This window comes from Neopsephotus bourkii, unplaced genomic scaffold, assembly GCF_033783945.1.
Source record: "Neopsephotus bourkii isolate Nb327-2 ecotype Australia unplaced genomic scaffold, CSIRO-AGI_Nbou_v1 NB_1652, whole genome shotgun sequence".
NCBI lineage: Eukaryota > Metazoa > Chordata > Aves > Psittaciformes > Psittacidae > Neopsephotus > Neopsephotus bourkii.
The window spans coordinates 867,700-886,027 of NW_026902126.1; positions in this window are offsets into that span (position 1 = coordinate 867,700).

The following is an 18,328-nucleotide window of genomic DNA, read 5'->3' on the forward strand; positions in this document are numbered from 1 at the left end:
AAGCTAAGTAATAAAGTGGCAGAGGTGGGGGCTTGTCTTCCAGTGCAGGGGTAAAGACTCAAGCACAAGAAGCCGCGCTGTGCTAGCTCTGTAATTGCGGCGTCCTGGTGACCAGCTTCCCTTCACTGATCACGTGTAAACTGTCTCTGCTTCTAATAAATGGATGGGGGTTTTTATGTGCAAAGTGTTCTTTGATAATTATGCTGGGTACAAAAGGAGAAAAGCACCTAACACTGCTTCAGTAAAAACAGGTTTCAGATGCTGGGTCTCTACATGTCTAATTACAATTCCCATTTGCATCCGGGAACAGCTTTACACTAATCACAAGTCAGAAAGCCTGATAAATAATTTACCATTTCCTAATACAGCGTAATCAATGTGCGGATCTGGGAGCGCGTCGACTCGGCGATGTTCGGATGTGTCTGCAGTTCCTGATGGGTAGCACAAAGAGATGCCAAATGCAGTGCCAAGGAACTTCGCTTCAGAGCGGCGTGTCTGGGGCTCAGCCTCATTAGCAGCTTTCAGGGGGAGATGGGCTCGCAGGCAGCCTGTGGGAGCTGGGGGGGACAAGGGGAAATACGAGTAAAGACTGGGATTTACTGGTTTAAATGGCGATTAAAGTGGGTGATTTCAGCTGACCGCTTCAGGTCGGTGTGGGGCCTCCTGTTACCACTGCCAATGTCCTCACTGCACAAGTGGAGGGTGTTTTGTGCTATCCCTGCTTCAGGTGTCATCTGGAGTCCTCAGCTCGACCCAGACCTTGTGCTGTTGGGGTCCTGCAGCCAGGGATGCCTTTACCTGCACGTTTCCAGCTCTCTCTTGCCAGTCTGCTTCACTTACGGGTGTGAGGGAGGCACAGAAGTGACATGGAGCAAGGCGATGGCTGAGCCCAGCAGCTGAGATGTGAGTGGTGTGGATTGTGGTGGGGTGCAGTGCTTCTGCCTGCCCTGACACTGGGGCTGTGCCAGGGCTGGGATCTGCCTTCCGTGTGCTGCGGGGACCAGAAGTGCGCAAGTCAGCAGCTGGAGCCAGTCCCAGTTAGAAGTAAGCATGGATTTCACGTCCATGTGCAAGCATGCAGCCTCCTTTCTGCGGTCCTCCCTCCCCGACTCCATCAGAGCATTCCCAGGGGCCTCACTACAATCCTGGGATACCCAGAGGGGCATTTGGCACATGCCTAACCCCAGCCTTTTTGGTTGCACCAAACTATATCCCCCTCCTGTGCTTCCTTGAGCCCCGCATCCTGCTTTACAGGGACCAAGGGACCCCATCCCTGTGCTGTGGGCATCCGCGTGGCTGCTCCCCAAGGCCTCTCATGCCCTGTGGATGCAGTTTGCTGCTTTGGGAGCGAAGCTGAAGCACAAATTAAGCCTCTTGAGTGCATTCTCTCCGTGGACCCTTCCCCTCCTGTCCCCCAGCCCCACCACAAGCCCACCAATGCTTTCCCATCTGCTCTCCCCGGGCTTGTTTTACGGATGGGCCGTGGTGCAGCGATTGCTGCTGAAGGATTGCCCTGGTAATTTGGCTAATTTTTCTTGAGCTTCATTTTTCACGTTATGAGCTCTGCAGGAAGACTGACGATCCCAGCTTTGCCTCTAATAGCCAGTGCGGGAACGGGGAGGAGAAGCCGCTTCCATCCAAAGGGATGCAGGGCAGCATCAGTGCGGCAATGCCAGGGTGCCTCTCGCCACCCCGGAGGGCTCCAGTCCCCTCACCCAGTGGGTCTCCACCTGACCTGGGACTTCCCCACTGGCTGCCTGTCCCCTGCCAGGCACAGATGGTATTATTCTGTGTTTTAATCCATGTCAGCAGTGGCTTCTTTCTGCTCCAGTGAATGGATGCTGAAGAGGCAGTGACATTATTGGAGATAACGGAGTGAACAGAAAGAGGGTCAGGGAGAGAGTGGAAATGTCAGCGCGCAGCCACTGAAGAGGTGAGGGGCTGCTCGGGACCCTTGGGGCTCCATAGTGCTCCCGGGGTACCTCCTGGGGCTGGGAATGGGGCTTGGCTCAGCGTGGGAGGGCTTAGGGCATTCTGAGGTTCCCCTTGGTCTGGGGGTACCCAGCTTGGTGCCACTTCAAGGGCAGCTTACAGCTGTGCCATCACCCCCTATAGACAGGCTCCCCGTGCCCTCTGCACCCCAACACCAGGACCTTGGAGCTCCCTCCTGCCTGGAGCACACGGGGGGTGCCCCATTGAGACAAGCACCCATGGGGGAGCCCATCTGTCCCCCCAGCCCCCCCATTCCCTCGCTCCGCTCTCCCCTCGCGGCGCACGGGAGGGTTTGAAAGTTAAGTATTACCGTCTGCTTTGTTGTTGCCTAACTACGACAGACAAATTGAGAACCGGTTGTCAAAATGTCAGTGCACAACAAATCAACATTCAAAATGAGTCTCGGCGCTCTGCGGTGTATAATTAAAACCCAGCCCTTTGCAGAGATTTCAGCGCGCGTTGGCTCTGCTTTCTATTTGTCTGGGTGATTAATAAAGGCAGCTAATTTTCAGACTTTAAAAACAGCTAGAAAATAGCTCCTAATTACATATTAGGTTCCAAGCGGCCCCCGCTGAGCGAGGCTGGTATTGGTGGGCCAGAGAATTTGGCAGGGGCTTAATTACATTCTGAGCATCATCTAATTTTAGTTAAATGTAATGTAATCAGCAGCAGATGTCTGAAATAAAATATGAATTATGAATATGATGAAATTTCATTCTTGACTAAAAAAAGGCATTTGCTATTTAGTTCATTAAAGGCGCACAGGTTTGGTAGGGAGCAGGTAGAGGCTGCGGCTGCCTCGCGCTCGAATGAGAGTTCGGAGGGAGGAGGAAATTGCATTAAAGGTGCTAAAATATTCCATTGGGATGATGTGCCCTTTGGGAATGAAGGTGTGCAAAAGGAACAGAGCCCCAGAGCTGGCGCCGGCACATCCCGTGTCCTGGGGTGCTCCTTGGGATCTGCTGTCCTGCCCTGGCAATCCTGGGTGCATCCGGGCTCATGGCGCTGAGGAGCTCAGCCCTTGTCCCTGTTGCTCGGAGGTTCTGGTCTCCAGTGTCCCATCCTCATAGGGACATCCACCGCCTTCCGGGTGGCCAGGAGCACGGAGCATCCCTTTGTCCAGCGATCCCTGCGGGATGCCAGCGCCTGGGCATCCATCCCTCCCCGCAGCATCCGCGGCAGCTCCAGCTCTGAAGTTTAAATTGCTTTTCTCTATTCCTCAGTGGCCCCGACTGACAGATAAGCATCTTCTGGAGAGGAAGAGAGATGCGTGTTCATTATTCCCTTGTATTACAGATCCTGTCATTTTAACTCCTTGTGGATGCTGCCAGAAAGGCTGTGCCGGGGCACCAGCTCAGAGCCCTTCCTGCTTCCCACATGTGGTCCCTGAAGGAAGCCTGATTCCTCCTGGAATCTCCCTTCTAAGCAGAGGGCAGCCCCGCTCACGGCAGCGTGCCAGCAGCACCCGTGTCCCCTCTGTCGGGTCACAGTGGCTCCGGTGTGCCTGCACCCGGTGCTGCCGGTGCCGGTGCTTGCCGGCTGCCACGCTTGCTTGCGTGGGTTTGCAGTCCTCCCTCTTCTATTCATCAAGGGCATGACAGCTAAAATTCATTTGAAGATGAAGAAAGTGCCGGCTAATCCTTTCTGGGAGACAGTGATAGACTAGCGGCTCGGGAAGAATTGCACAGCAGTAATGAAATTAGGCTAAAGCTGCTGGCAGATAGCAGATAATTGTCCTTGTCTGTCACGAGGAATAACATCCCCCCCATCCAACCCAGGGATTGTTAAACTTGCATGGGTTTATTTTATTTATTTGATGGGCTTGGGTTTGTCTTTCCAAAGGTCTTTCCTGGGAAAAAATGGAATGAATGGAAGCTGCATGCTCGCCTCCTGCCTTCCCAGGCTGCTTCCAGCTCCTTAGCCTGGGTGAAGCAGGAGCAGCCCATGTCACCGTGATGCCCTGGCAAGGGACACTGCTGGGGGTTCTCAAGAGTAGATGAGCCAGGGGCTTGGTGCCAGCCCTATGTCCATGAGGTTGGTGCTGCTGCTGCCGGTCCGTCCCCAGTTCCCACTGGCTTTGCCAGCAGGACCCAGAGCTTTCCAGGGCCGATCCATCCCTGAGCACCAGGGAGTTGCCTGTGTTGTGCTGGGATGGGTGCTGGGGTGCCCATGCAAACCCCAGCACCACATCGGGGCTGACCACAGCCATCTACTGAGTAATTGATGCAGGCTGGCAGGTGAGTGAGCGCGGTGGCCGGCGCCGGCGATGCTTCATCCGCACTGGTGATTTACTACGGCCGGCACTGACATATTTCACCTCCCGTCTCCCAGATGAAGATTACTCGTGTCTGAGAGTGCCTGAGCACACGCTCCATGCTGCTCAGACACCCGCAGCCAGCCGAGCGTGGATCGTCCCGGATGGGGATGGGGGTAAGGGAAGGCTGGACCACAGCTCACGCACCCATCGGAGATGCTCGAACCCACCCCGCGCAGAGGCTGGAAATATTCCATGCACCTTCCCTGACATTTAATCTGGCTGCATGAGGAGCTCCGTGGCATTTCCAAGAGGGAAAGGTCAGGGGGTGGAAAAGGTTGGTGGGGTCGGTGCTCCCGCCTCGCCCCGCGGCCCCTCCTGTTCCCCCCCAGGGCAGCATCGGCTGTGGATGGCTGGGAACACCGGGAAGCACAGTGTGCAGTCCTGGGGGTGCCACGGAGAAATGGGGGCACATATGGGAGGGATGGGGCTTGGAGCAAGCTGCTCTGGTGGAAGGGGTCCCTGCCCGTGGCAGGGGTTGGAGCTGGGGGAGCTTTAAGGTCCCTTTAACCCAAACCAGGCTGGGGTTCTGGGATTCTATCTCCATAGCTCCTCAGGCAGGAAGAGGGTTGCTGTGACCCGGAATACCCACAGAAGGGATGCCAGGCCCGGGAGCTGCCGCTGCTCCTGACAGCACTGGCGCGTCCCTTAATGGATGCTGATGTGTCACCAGCCCATTTGTCTTCATTTGGTGCCAGCCGGCGGCTTGTGGGGCCGCAGCCAGAGCCGGGCAGCCCTGGCATGGCTCAGCCCATCACTGACACTGACACCTGGGTGCTGGTGCTGGCGCGGCCACTGCAACCAAACCCAGCTGATGATGCCGGCCAATTCCCACATGTGCATCCCAGGGAGCATCCGCAGTCACTTTGCAGCATGGGGCTGTCAGGATGAGACCCTGGCAGGAATGGGGGCACCCATGGGTGACCCCCCTGTCTGCTGCACAGCCTGCACCAATCCGTGCCATGGTGTCCCGGTGTCCAGTACCAGCACCAGTGGGATTGTGGTGTGGGTTTGTGGTGGGAACAGGGAGCATTGAGCCTTGTGGTCTTGGGGCATGGGATTGAATGGGAATTGAGCATGGATTCTGGAACACGGGGTGTCCCATCAGCTCCCTCCCATCATCCTCCTGTGGCTGTGCCCAAGGGGAGCTGTGACGTTGCTGCCGTGTTCTGCTGGGTTCCAGGATGGAGCTTCTCCAGTGGAGCTGCTGGTGGGTAATTTCTGATTAAGGATTACTGTACCATCGGCTTCAGTTTGATTGCAGATGTTTTTAATTATATCGTATAAGATCGTATTATGTAATTGCATTTATCTGATTGAAGCCTTAATTGTAGGATTTCATAATGGTATGACTGGGTAAATACACCATTGCGTCTGTTGTCCCCCACTGAAAATTAGGTGCTTCATGTCTTTATTGCATTATCCTGGAGAGGAGTTTAAATTGGGAAGAAAGAAATTAGGAGAGAGAGAAGGAAGGGAGGAACGGCCCAGTTGGTCCTCCCAGTCCCAGTGAGCATCGTCCCCTTCCCAGCGTCGGGATGTGTGGTGGCATTGGGGTCTGCTCGCTGGGGCTGCTGGTGGATGCTGGAGCACCAGCTCCTGCCCGAGCACCACTTCCAGTGGGATCCCTGCCCAGGGTGGGCAGAGCAAGGGGCTGATCTTGCTCTTCATCTCCACGTGGAGACATGGGTTCTGTAGAGGTTTATCTGGCAGGATCCATGTTCCAGTTATCCTTTGGTTACCAGTGGCTGCTACAAGGCGTGAAGGTTCATTGGGATTAAAGAGCATGAGGCTGAGTGGTGCTCGGCAATCACAGGTGGAACCTGCAATTACACCTCATGGAGGAATGGAGCCAAACCCTCCTGGTGCATCCCTGTTGGCAGGAGCATCCTTGGAGCCGTCCTGGGCTCCATTGACCATTCATAAGCAAGTGAGGGAAGGCAAGAATTAATATATCCATGAGGAATGATTGGAAAACCTCCTCTTCCTTGGAGGACCCCTGATTCCCAAGGGAAGAGCTAACAAAGTGCTCATTAGAACAAGAGGGGGTCCAGGGCTCTGAGCCCCAGTGTGCTCACTGCAGCCATTGGGATGCCCCATGTCTTTGCCCTCCCCACAGCAATTCCAGGGAGGTTCAGGGCTCTGTCGGATCCCTTTTTCCAGCCATAACCTGCAACATGTGGCTCACACAGAGCCTCCTGCCTAATGGGCTTAGCATTAGGGGAACAGCACAAATCCAGCGTCTCGCTGTCACGCCGCTCGGCGCAGTGAGGTGATTCCATTAGGATTTAGGTTAGAGGAAAGTCTCTCTCTGTCTCCCCTCCCCTTTTCCCCCTTTAATATTATTTTTATTCAATTACATCAGCAATTCATGAAACTTCAAAGACTTTTCATCAGCGCAGCCCCGATGCTGCTGGATCCTGTGCTTGGAATGGGGGAGAGAAAGGAAACAGAAGCTGCTGCTTGCCTGGAATTACTGAAAGGGGCTTTTTAATTAAAAACAAAGGTTGGGGACGAGGTCTATCCATAATTTAGTGCCGCTGGATGTAATATCTGCTGCTGGGCTCCTGTTAATAAATGTATGTATTATTAACAGTGCAATCTATATTTTCCAAGCCAGAGGAAGGCCCGGCTGTCCCTGCAGGTATGGCTGTCAGTATTTGTGCCATGGAGTTGGCCAAGGGGGCATTCAGTGGCCATGGGGCAGGGGACAAGGATGGGGATGCTCCTGGTGATCCATTTGGTGCCCCATCGGCCACAGGAGCTGTCGCAGCCCTGATGAATTAATAACTGCCTAGCACCAGTGTGGGTTATTTAGCACAACTCCATCCTCATTTTGATGATTTCCTCTTAATTAGCCTTTATTAATGAGATGTGACCTTGCTCAGCGCACTGGTTCCTCACTGGGAGGATGCCTGTTCCACCATGGCACGGAACTGGAGTGTCCCCATGGCTAGGGGCAGATGGGTGGTGGCAAGGGACAGTGATGGCACGCAGTGGTCCAGCTCGGGGGGGATGATGGCACACAGTGGTCCAGCTCAGGGGATGATGGCACACAGTGGTCCAGCTTGGAGGGATGATGGCACACAGTGGTCCAGCTTGGAGGGATGATGGCACACAGTGGTCCAGCTTGGAGGGATGATGGCACACAGTGGTCCAGCTCAGGGGATGATGGCACACAGTGGTCCAGCTCAGGGGATGATGGCACACAGTGGTCCAGCTCAGGGGATGATGGCACACAGTGGTCCAGCTCAGGGGATGATGGCACACAGTGGTCCAGCTCAGGGGGGATGATGGCACACAGTGGTCCAGCTCGGGGGGGATGATGGCACACAGTGGTCCAGCTCAGGGGATGATGGCACACAGTGGTCCAGCTCGGGGGGGATGATGGCACACAGTGGTCCAGCTCGGGGGGGATGATGGCACACAGTGGTCCAGCTCAGGGGGGATGATGGCACACAGTGGTCCAGCTCAGGGGATGATGGCACACAGTGGTCCAGCTCAGGGGGGATGATGGCACACAGTGGTCCAGCTCAGGGGATGATGGCACACAGTGGTCCAGCTCGGGGGATGATGGCACACAGTGGTCCAGCTCGGGGGGGATGATGGCACACAGTGGTCCAGCTCAGGGGATGATGGCACACAGTGGTCCAGCTCAGGGGGGATGATGGCACACAGTGGTCCAGCTTGGAGGGATGATGGCACACAGTGGTCCAGCTTGGAGGGATGATGGCACACAGTAGTCCCGCTCACTGCCTGGATGCTGCTCTCATGGGGTGGTCCCCACACCCCATCCCCTCTGCCAGCTGATGCGTGCTAATAAAACCAAATTAACTTGTATAAGCATTCATTTTGCAGCCTCCATCCATCCCGGGCTCATTACAGCGGCGATCCTGGGAGCCGGGGCTTTGGGCATATTGTAATGAGGCGCATGCGGCAGTAAAAGTCCTTCTAATAGGATTTATTTACTGTAATTGTGATTCGAGGCACAGTGCCATCGCCCCGCGAGCCGGCGGGGCCAGGGGAGGGGGCAGCAGCGCTGCTGAGGCTGGAAAGCTGCCACAGCCAAGGATGGGGGAAGATCCAGTGGGATCCAGGGGGTCCCATGGAGACACCTCCTGTTCCTTGCCCTGTCAGAGGTTTCCCAGAGGATGGGTACAGGCCCCGTGATGCCAAACTGAACAAGAGCCCAAATGGGTTGGTTTTTCACCCAAAAACGAATGCAAGGAGGGGAGGGGATGGAGGGAGCGCAGCACTAATGAGGTGCTGATCAACTTCCCTGCAAGACTCAATGCTGGGGCTGGCTGAGCCCCATTAAACCTCTCCAGCACCCCATGTCCCCACCACCACGGCTTCACCCTGTTGGTGGGCAGTTCAACTGTGGTTTCATTAAGGGAGAGGTGAAAGGGACACATACAATTGAAATGAGGTGATTGAAAGCTCAGGTCAGCAATCCCAAGCAGCACAATGTGGCAGCCATGCTGCCAGCCTTGATGGGCTGGGGAGGGGAGCGCCAGTCACCATCCGCAATGGGAATCACCCTGGCACTCACCATCCCGGATGTGGTCCCATGCTGGTGGCCAGCAGTGGAAGAAGAGAAGGCTACGGAGACCTTCGAGCAGCTCCAGTGCCTCAAGGGGCTGCAGGAAAGCTGGAGAGGGGCTTGGGACAAGGGCCTGTAGGGACAGGCCAAGGGGAATGGCTTGAACCTGCCAGAGGGGAGACTGAGCTGAGCTCTTAGGCAGAAGCTCTTCCCTGTGAGGGTGCTGAGGCGCTGGCACAGGGTGCCCAGAGAAGCTGTGGCTGCCCCATCCCTGGCAGTGCTCAAGGCCAGGTTGGACACAGGGGCTTGGAGCAAGCTGCTCCAGTGGAAGGGGTCCCTGCCCATGGTTGGAGCTGGATGAGCTTTAAGGTCCCTTCAACCCAAACCAAGCTGGGATTCCATGATTCCATGGCTCTATGCTCAGGTGGTGCTGGGGTCACTGCTCTTGCACATGGCTCATCTGCCCGGCTCACACGGCATCGGGATGCACTGGGAAGCAAAGCGCAAACCCTGCCAGGGCTGATGCCACTGCTGGGGCTCACAGTGGCAGCTCCGCTCCCACCCCAGCCCTTGTGCTCCCAGAGGTCCCAGCCCTGCTCCGGAGTCCCCGGAGGAGGGATCGGAGCCGGGAGAGCTTTCCTCTCGCTTGCACTCCATTATTGTTGCTAAGGAAACCTGTTCCGGGATCCAGGCTGGAGCACGTCTGCCTCGCTGGGGCCCTGCATCCGTCTCGCCCAAAGTGCCCTGAAAGCCGGAGCAGACAAGGGGGGGATGGAGGTGGGAGCCTGCAAGGGGGCCACCGGCTTTGAGCCACGGGGGCCCGGACCTGGCTGTGAGGGTGCCCTGAGCAGCAGAGTTGTCAGGGATCAGGGACCCTTACACCAGAGAAATAACCCCCAAATCCCTCAGCTGCTCCGGTGAGGGGTGGGAGCCGCATCCTCTGGCACATGGCACCGGGCTGGCACCGCATCCTCCCATGCTCCCCTGATGCTCCCCACTGCAGCAAGGCCAGTTCCCATCGTTAGTAAGGGACGACTCATGCAATGATTTGTAGCTTCCTTTTGATGCAGCAAGGATTTATTCCTTTCTAGGGCCATCAAGGCGCTATCGATGGTGTTGGACTCACTCACTGCCCTCTGGGTTGTAACCAGTCCCCAGTGCCGTGTGTGTCCTATCCCTGGCGGTGTTCAAGGCCAGGTTGGACACAGGGGCTTGGAGCAAGCTGCTCCAGTGGAAGGGGTCCCTGCCCATGGCAGGGGTTGGAGCTGGATGAGCTTTAAGGTCCCTCCCAACCCAGACCAGACTGGGATTCCATGATTCAGGCATCTCCCATCAGGGCCATGGCAGTGCCCGCAGGCAGCAGCACCATGGACTCCAAAGCCCAGCACCACCAAGGGGTCTTTTGTCTCGCCCTTACCAAGCTGCTCTCTCCTCTTCTCCTCCTCTCTCTTTCCCCCCTGCATTCCTCATTAAAGAAGACTACAGATTTCCCAGCCTGTCTCCTGGTTCGATATTGAAAAGGCTAAATGGTATGCTGACACCTTAATTATACCCCATTGTCACAATGTAGCATGGAAGTGGTGTGAGTGATATGGGAAGAAAGGGCTGCAGCGCGCATGGCAGATCCTTTGATTCCCGGTGGCAGGTTGGGAACGATGCAAACGGGGGCTTGCGCCAGCATCACCCCCGTGTGCAGCATCCGCATCCCAACCATCCCGCTCTCCAGCATCACTCCTGCATGAGGGTGGATTGGGGATACAGGATTGTGACACTGGTATGGGAATGCTTCCAAGGCTGACTGATGTGACCAAGGCTAGGCAGTTCGGTGGCCCCATCCCTTCCAGCCACCCTGTCTATCACCATCCCATCCCCATCCTGGTGCTGCTTTGCCGAGGGCACAGGAGGTTTGAAGCAGTGACTTCTGTGGCTTCTTATGGGGTTGGCTTTGCCTTCTCAGCATCGGGTGTGTTGTCCTGGGGAGGATTAGGGTCCCTGAGGCTGGCCTTGCTCACATCACTTGGGGTTGGGATGCGGATGGGATCTGGTCATGCCTCGGAGGAGCAGCCTTGCACCCTGGGGGCATACCCCATGGGCTCATACGTACCCCATGGGATGGTGCAGGTGGCACTTCCGTCCCCCTTCCCCACGGTGCCATAGGGGTCCCATGCTATGCAGGGACAGCAGCCCCAGCCCTGGCTCCCCAGATCCCTGCCTTGCCACCCAGCAGTGCCGCAGGACCAGGACAACCGGCTGCCATGGTGCCAGCACCCAGCACATGGCAGCCCCGGTGGCACACGGCCGGTCCCTTATCCTGTCCCGCATCTTCCAAGGCTGGGAGAGAAGCGAGGGAACAGCCCGGGGATGTTTTCCCTTAAGTAAATGTTACCTTTTAAAATGACATGATGTGGGAACGAGACATCAAACAGCCAGACGGATTGCCCGACTGAGAGGCACTTTTCCATATGCATTCAGCAAATGCATTTGTTTTTGAAGATGAGATCCCGGGGGATTGCAGGCGGGAGCAGGAACTTGTTCAAACAATTGTAAATGCCTTTGTACAATAAACAGCGGAGCCGAGAGCTCCGGCAGGGCAGAGCCAAAGGGATACGTGGCACGATGGAGCCTGGGCACCGCAGGGCTGGTGCTTCCCTGGCATGTGCCATGTTCCTGCTCCATGGCCCAGCTCCCTGCTCGTGCTCTGTGTGTTCCTGCCCCATATCCCCGCTCTCTGTCTTTGTCCTCTGTTCTATCCCATCCTAACCCTAACCCCAGCTGCATTCCCTGCCCCATGTCCCTGCCCTGCAGATGTTGGTGGCTCAAGCTGGTTTCTGCAGAGAATGGGTCCCAGCTCAGTGTTCCGTGCTGGACAATGCCGAGCCGTTCCATGCTGTTTCATTCCTTGAGCACCCAGATCTTTCAGGGCAACGGGTGCAGACTGGGGGGAGCTTCAGGTGGGGACAAGCCCCGAGCCAGCGCTCTGAAGGAGCCAGGAGCCAATTGAGATGCAAATGTCCTTATTAATCAAGGACAAGAGGAGGAATGAGCAGAAAACACCCAATACAAGGGCAGAGCGTTTTGTTACACCGGATGCTTTTCAAAGTTGCTAATGAGGCATCAGCAGCTCTTTTCATCGCCACATTATTTGCTGTCTGGATTCTCCAGCGATCCCGTCTCCTCCCGGCGCTGCGGATGGGGCTCCCTCCGCTTCCCAGCATCTCCCAGCCTGTCCCTGTGCCTGGTCCCGGTGGCAGGAGGGAAAACAGAGCAGGGACATAACAGCACCAGTTGCAATGAGAATAAAGCACCCAGCCGGCAGCGCTGCTGTGAAGACGCGGTCCTGCTCGCTGTGTCCTGCCTTGGGGTCACTGTCCCCACTCTGTGTCCCCAGCTGCCCTCCCCGGCCATGCTCACACAGCGCCGTGTGGCCCCATCCCCATCGCTCTTCCAGGATCACTTCTTCTCCCTTTGGACACAGAACCCCTCCAGGAATGGCTTGTCCTTGTGACCCCACACTGCCTGCACCGGGATGGGGACCCTGAGGGGGGTCACGGGGCTGAGCCACCTCCACTCCTGCTGCAGCTACCCCATTCCCAGTGATCTTCCCGCTTCCCAGCAGCCCCAACCCGCTCCCATGGTGTTTATTCCTGCACAGGGCTTTGTCGGCTGCCCTTAATCTGATTTCGTGTCGTTCAGCTGCAAAGGGGAGCCCTGTGCAAGGGGGGCTCCAGGGGGGTCTCAGAGGCCCCACTGCAGCACCCACAGGGGGGAAGCATCAATGGATGCTGCAGAGAGGACTCTCCGGGACCATTTTCTGGTTGAGTTCCTTGGTTCCACCCTGTGATGGAGCAGCCACAGAGGGACTGGGAAACTGGGAGGCAGGGATCAGGGCATCCATCCCTGTGGTCCACGCAGCCACTCGTGTCCTGATGGAGGACCACAACCAGAGTGTCCCCAGTGGGTGACCATGCAACTGGCCCTGCTCCCAGCCTTGGTGGGGCCATGTGTGGGGGCAATTAAGGATGTTGGCACATGGCACAGGAGCTGGAATGATCTCTTGGTTCCCTGAGCTGGGGCTGCCACTGGCTCCTTGGGAGTGGGAGAGGAGATACCTAGGGCAGTGGGATGCTGAGAGACACCAAGGGTGGTGGGATGCTCAGAGCAGTGGGATGCTCAGGGGTACCCATGGTAGGGGGATGCTCAGGGATGCCCAGAGCAGTGGGGTGCTCAGGGATACCCATGGTAGGGGCATGCTCGGGGATGCTCAGTGATGCCCAGATTAGTGGGTTGTTCAGGGATACCCATGGTGGTGGGATGCTCTGGGACACTGAGGGCAACTGAGGCCGGAGCACTGCCCTGGCAATTGCAGAACAGGAGGGATGGCACCATGCTGGACCAGTCCCATCCCTAAGTGCCTGAGCAAACCCAGGACCTGGGATTTCATTGCTAAAAGCTGGTCCTTCTCAATGCCCGTGAGCTGCTGCTTCCCCAGCCCAGCCCTGCTGCAGGGCAGAGCCACAGCTAAATCCCACAAATACACCACAAAAGTAGTCAAAATAAAATAGACTCGTTGCAATGAAGCCAACCTGAACAAACAAACTCTGCCGTGATTCAATTAATGGAGCAGTTAAGCACATAATATTGTTAAGCAAAGCAAAACAGCCTTTTGATGTGTTAATCATCCTCGTGCCTGGCAAAACCCACCGAAAGCAAAGAAATCTGGGCCCCCACTTTGGGGGGCGACACAAGGGGGAAGCAGGGTCCCAGGATCCAGGTATTGCCCCATGGGATGGGGATGGAGCACGGTGGGAGGGGGGTGGCAGGGACCCGGGTGCCACCTTTCCCTGTGAAGCACGTCCCTGATTTTATTTCAGTTCCATTTAAGCAAGGCAATTTCTAAGTAGCCCTGGGTCTGCTGCAGCCGTTTCGCTCGGATCTCATACCCAGCGTGCTCCCAGTGGGAAAGAGCCAATATCAGAGATCTCAGGAAAACCTGCCCCTGGCTTCAGCCAGGGAAATGAACCAGAACGGGAATCATGCAGAGCAGTGAGAGCCACGGGATGCTGGAGCATTGAGGGGATGTCGCAGCCCCTGTGGGTCTCATGGGCAAGCAATAGAGCTGGCAGCTCCCTGGGGCATTCTCACCTATTCCTTCTTGATCCCATTGGGAATCTCAGCCCTGAGAGTGGAGGAGTGGTGAGACAGAGGGGCTGCATGGAGGACAGGGGCTGTCCATCTCCCTAGGGGAGGATGCTATGGGCTGAACCCTAAAGCAGCCACCAGGGAAGCCACTGCTTCAGAAGCTGAGGGCACAGGGGTGTTGCTGTGTACCTGGGCCATGCGGCAAAGGAGGGGGACAGGGTCAGGGATGGGGACAATGCACCAAGCATGGGGTGAATGAGGAGAGGGGAGGCCGCTCCCGAGCCACAAACAAGACGCAACGTTTCCACCATAGTCAGCACCGAGAGGGGGGACGACTTCAATGCAAAATCATTATCACAGATCGTATCTGCAGGAACTGATTGCTTTGCTCCAGCACTTATCCTGCTGCGGGGCAGAGCTGCAGAGGAGGAGGGTCCCCATTCCCATGGGATCCTGTCTGCCTCGGGAAGGGTCCAACTATCAAAGCCAAGTGAGGAGTTTTCCCAGCTCCATGTATTTGCCCTTGCACCCATCGGTGCCTTGCTCAGGTGTCTTGTGCTACTCCTGCTCATGGCTCCTTGAATCCCTCTCCATAGATAACAGCACAAAGGGGTCTGTGAGGCCCCTGTGCAGCCCCCCGGCTCTGTTTGTGATGAGCCATCAGTAAATGGGTTTTTCCCCCCTTTACATGCTCAATGAACATTAAAGTTCTGCCCTGTCCCTCCCTGGGCCAAGGAGGGGCCGTGGCTCAGCCGAGGTGTGCCCACATTCCAGCACGCTGGAAGCTGATCCCAGCATCACCACGGTGCATGGGATGGAGAACGGTGTGGGTGGAGAAGAGAGAACCAGGATCAGCAAGCACCAAGAAGCATCATGAGGGGTGATGGATGCCAGGTCCCAACTTGGGATCAAACACCTCCCATGTGTCCGGTGACCTGACCCAGGGCCAGGCTGTGTTCCTTCATCATGGGGTGTTCCCAAGGGCCAGCATCACAGAGCAGCCAGAGAGGACCAGGAAGCTAAGCAAGGAAGATGTGTTGCATTGGGACACATCTGGGCACTGCTCAGGGCACATCTGGACGCTGCTCAGGGCAGGTTTTGATGCATCACAAGGTGGCTGCAGGGAGGTGGCAGCTCCTTGTCCCACTGGGGACAGCGGCCTGGGGGTTGGCCTTGGGGTTGAAGGGGTCAGGAAGAGGCTGCCCCTTCCTCCTCTTCATCCCCATCACTTCTCCTCCCGCCCCAGCCCCAAATCAGTGCCTAATTTCGAGAGCTGACGGGGAGACGGCTTTCCACTGACACCGTCACTACTGGAAATTTACTTCAAGGTTCATTGTTGGCAATGTCAAAAGTGATGAAAACCAATAAAAAGAACCAGCACAGCATGAATGTGGCGGTGACAGCGCGCGGGGGGGCCCGCCCCAGCCCCCTCACCGCAGCCTCAGCCTCCACAGATAAAAGGTAATTGAAATGTTAGTTCCATTAATATTTCAGCGTGCCCCACATCTGACAGCCGCGCGCCTCACGCTCTCCCAGCCCTGTCTCTTTAGCTCCACAGCTGCTGGGGGAGGATTCCCACAGCCCCAGTACAGGGGGGGGTGTCAGGCAGGGCTGGGTGATACAGGCAGTGTCCCCCAGTGGCACCAGTGTGGGGACGCCAACACGTGATGATCAATACCTCTCATGGTGCAAGCAGGCTCGGGTTTGGGGCTGTAAGAGCTTGGGATCACCCTGGAATTGGTTCTTGTGTTGGGTTTGAGGTGGGAAGGGTCACCCACCTTGTGCACTGGTATAGCACACCTCAGCACATCACACACCGTGCACCAGCACATCACATACCATGGACCAGAGCATCACATACCATAGACCAGAGCATCACATACCATGGACCAGAGCACCACACACCATGGACCAGTGCATCACACATCATGGACCAGTGCATCACACATCATGGACCAGTGCATCACACACCATGCACCAGCGCAGCACACACCATGGACCAGAGCAACACACACCATGGACCAGAGCATCACACACCATGGACCAGCACATCACACACCATGGACCAACACATCACACACCTTACACTGGCACATCACACACCATGGACCAGCACATCACACACCATGGACCAACACATCACACACCTTACACTGGCATATCACACACCATGGACCAGGACATCGCACACTGTGCACTGGCACATCACACACCGTGCACCAACACACCACACATCATGCACCAGCACATCACACACCATGGACCAGCACATCACACACCATGCACCGGCACATCACACACCATGCACCGGCACATCACACACCATGCACCGGCACATCACCCACCATGCACCGGCACATCACACACAGCGCAGCCCCCCCTGCACCCAGCAGAGCGTTTCATCTCCCTGCGCCCGCCTCGCCGCATCCTCATCTATATCAAAGCATCAGGCAAATTAAACTGTTTGCAAAGCACTGTCTGCGCGTCTGTTTTATTCCTGCTCTGGGAACACGGCGCTGCCGCGCCTGGGCCATTTTATTGAGTTTTCCCTGTAATTCCTGTTCAAAGCCCCCCGCTCCCACCTGCCTCCTGCCATCGGGAACAGTGCTGCCGTGCTGCTGCCTCTGCCAGCATCGGAGGCAGAGCCTGAGCTCCAGGATCCCCGTATCCGCCCCAGCGCACCCCTGATGGGGAACACAGGGAGGGCCTGGCTTGAGGAGCCCTCCAGGGAATAGGGGTGGCATTAAATGGTTTCCCTTTGGATTGAAGGCTGCGAGCAGGGCGTCTGCTATGGGATACAGCAAAGAGGGTTGCAAGGGAGAGGGAAGATGGAGCCAACAGCCCTGTTTGGGCACCCATAGGTGACACCAACTCGTGTCGCCCTGTCTGAGCCAGAAGATCCCAAAAGCACCCCCTGGGATGCTGGTGATTGCGCCTTTTCCAGACCCAGCCCAGCATCTCCCACTGCCAACAAACAAAACGAGCTCTGGCCACCAAGTTCCTTCCTACAAGTCCTCTGATCCCAGAAAAAGCTGTTTTCCTTCTCCATTGACTGGTGATGACTGGAAATTGCTGTGTCCCAGCACCTGGGCATGGAGCTGCTGGCCCCAACACGGATGTTTGCCACCATCCCATGGAGCTGGAGCAGCAGCATGGGAAGGGCAGACAGGAAGTGACCTTCTATTGGATTCAAACTCTTCCTCACTGTTCCCCTGCTGTTTTGTCCCCTTTTTCTCACTTCTATGGTAAAGAATAGGATCTAGGTTGACCTGGTGATGAATCCAGTCTGCCTGCAGTGAATCCATCCTGCACAGCAGCACCCCGAGTATCCCTTTTGGGTGCTGGGTGCTGCCCAGATCCACGGTCCTCACCCTGGATCTCACCACAGGCACCTCCCTGCTGCGGGCTGGGGGCATTATTTGTGTTAGCAAAAAAAGCAGATTAAAAGCCAAGCGAGCAGCTCGTTGTAACACTCTGTGTGCAGCAGGATCTGCTGCAGTTGTCTTGGTCCTGAGCCACGGTAATTGTATTCCATGAAATATTTATTCATTTTCATTTCAATTTCATTTCCAACATGCATTTCCTATAAAATGATGTGGGGAAGGAGAAAAAAAAGGGGGAAGAGTCACCCTGGATGCATTTATCATCATCACAGGTTCCTTCCCAGACCTTCCCTGGAGTGGCACCGCCGGGCAGGACCACATAGATTGGGTTTGTTTAAAACCTTTAAATCCCATTTTTCATTCTCTGTGGGGTCCTGAGTGCTGCAGGACCCACTGGAGCTGCACAGTGAAATGCACCTGTGCAGAGTGAAGCGTCCATAGGGACACTAAAATACACCTCAACCCACTGCAGCTCCCAGGCTTGGGCAGGATGCCCCAGGGCTAGGAGGAAGATGCTCTAGTGGAAGGTGTCCCTGCCCATGGGACTGGATGAGCTGTGATTTCAGGGCAGGTGGCACCCTCCCATGGGATGGCAGATTTAGGGTGATGATCTCATCATCAGTCCCTATGAAACCCCTTCCCCAGTCGGTATTTCCAGGCTGATGGTACCCAGTATCTGATAAACAGTTGATGCCTTCCCCTCCCAGCCCCGCGCCCCATTTGCATACAATAAATATCGCCCTGGGAGAGCTGAACCCCGGCTCATGCTTTATGTATGAGAAATAAACAGGAGATCAAGTTTGCATAATCAACACGCCTTTAATTTGCGAGCTCTTGCGCTCGGCTCCCCGGCTGCAATCAGGCTCCGTGCGCGCGCGCCCGGCAATCCGCTTGGAAACATCTTCATCAAGTGCTTGGGGACCACGTTCAATTGCCAAGGGCAAATGAACAAAAGTA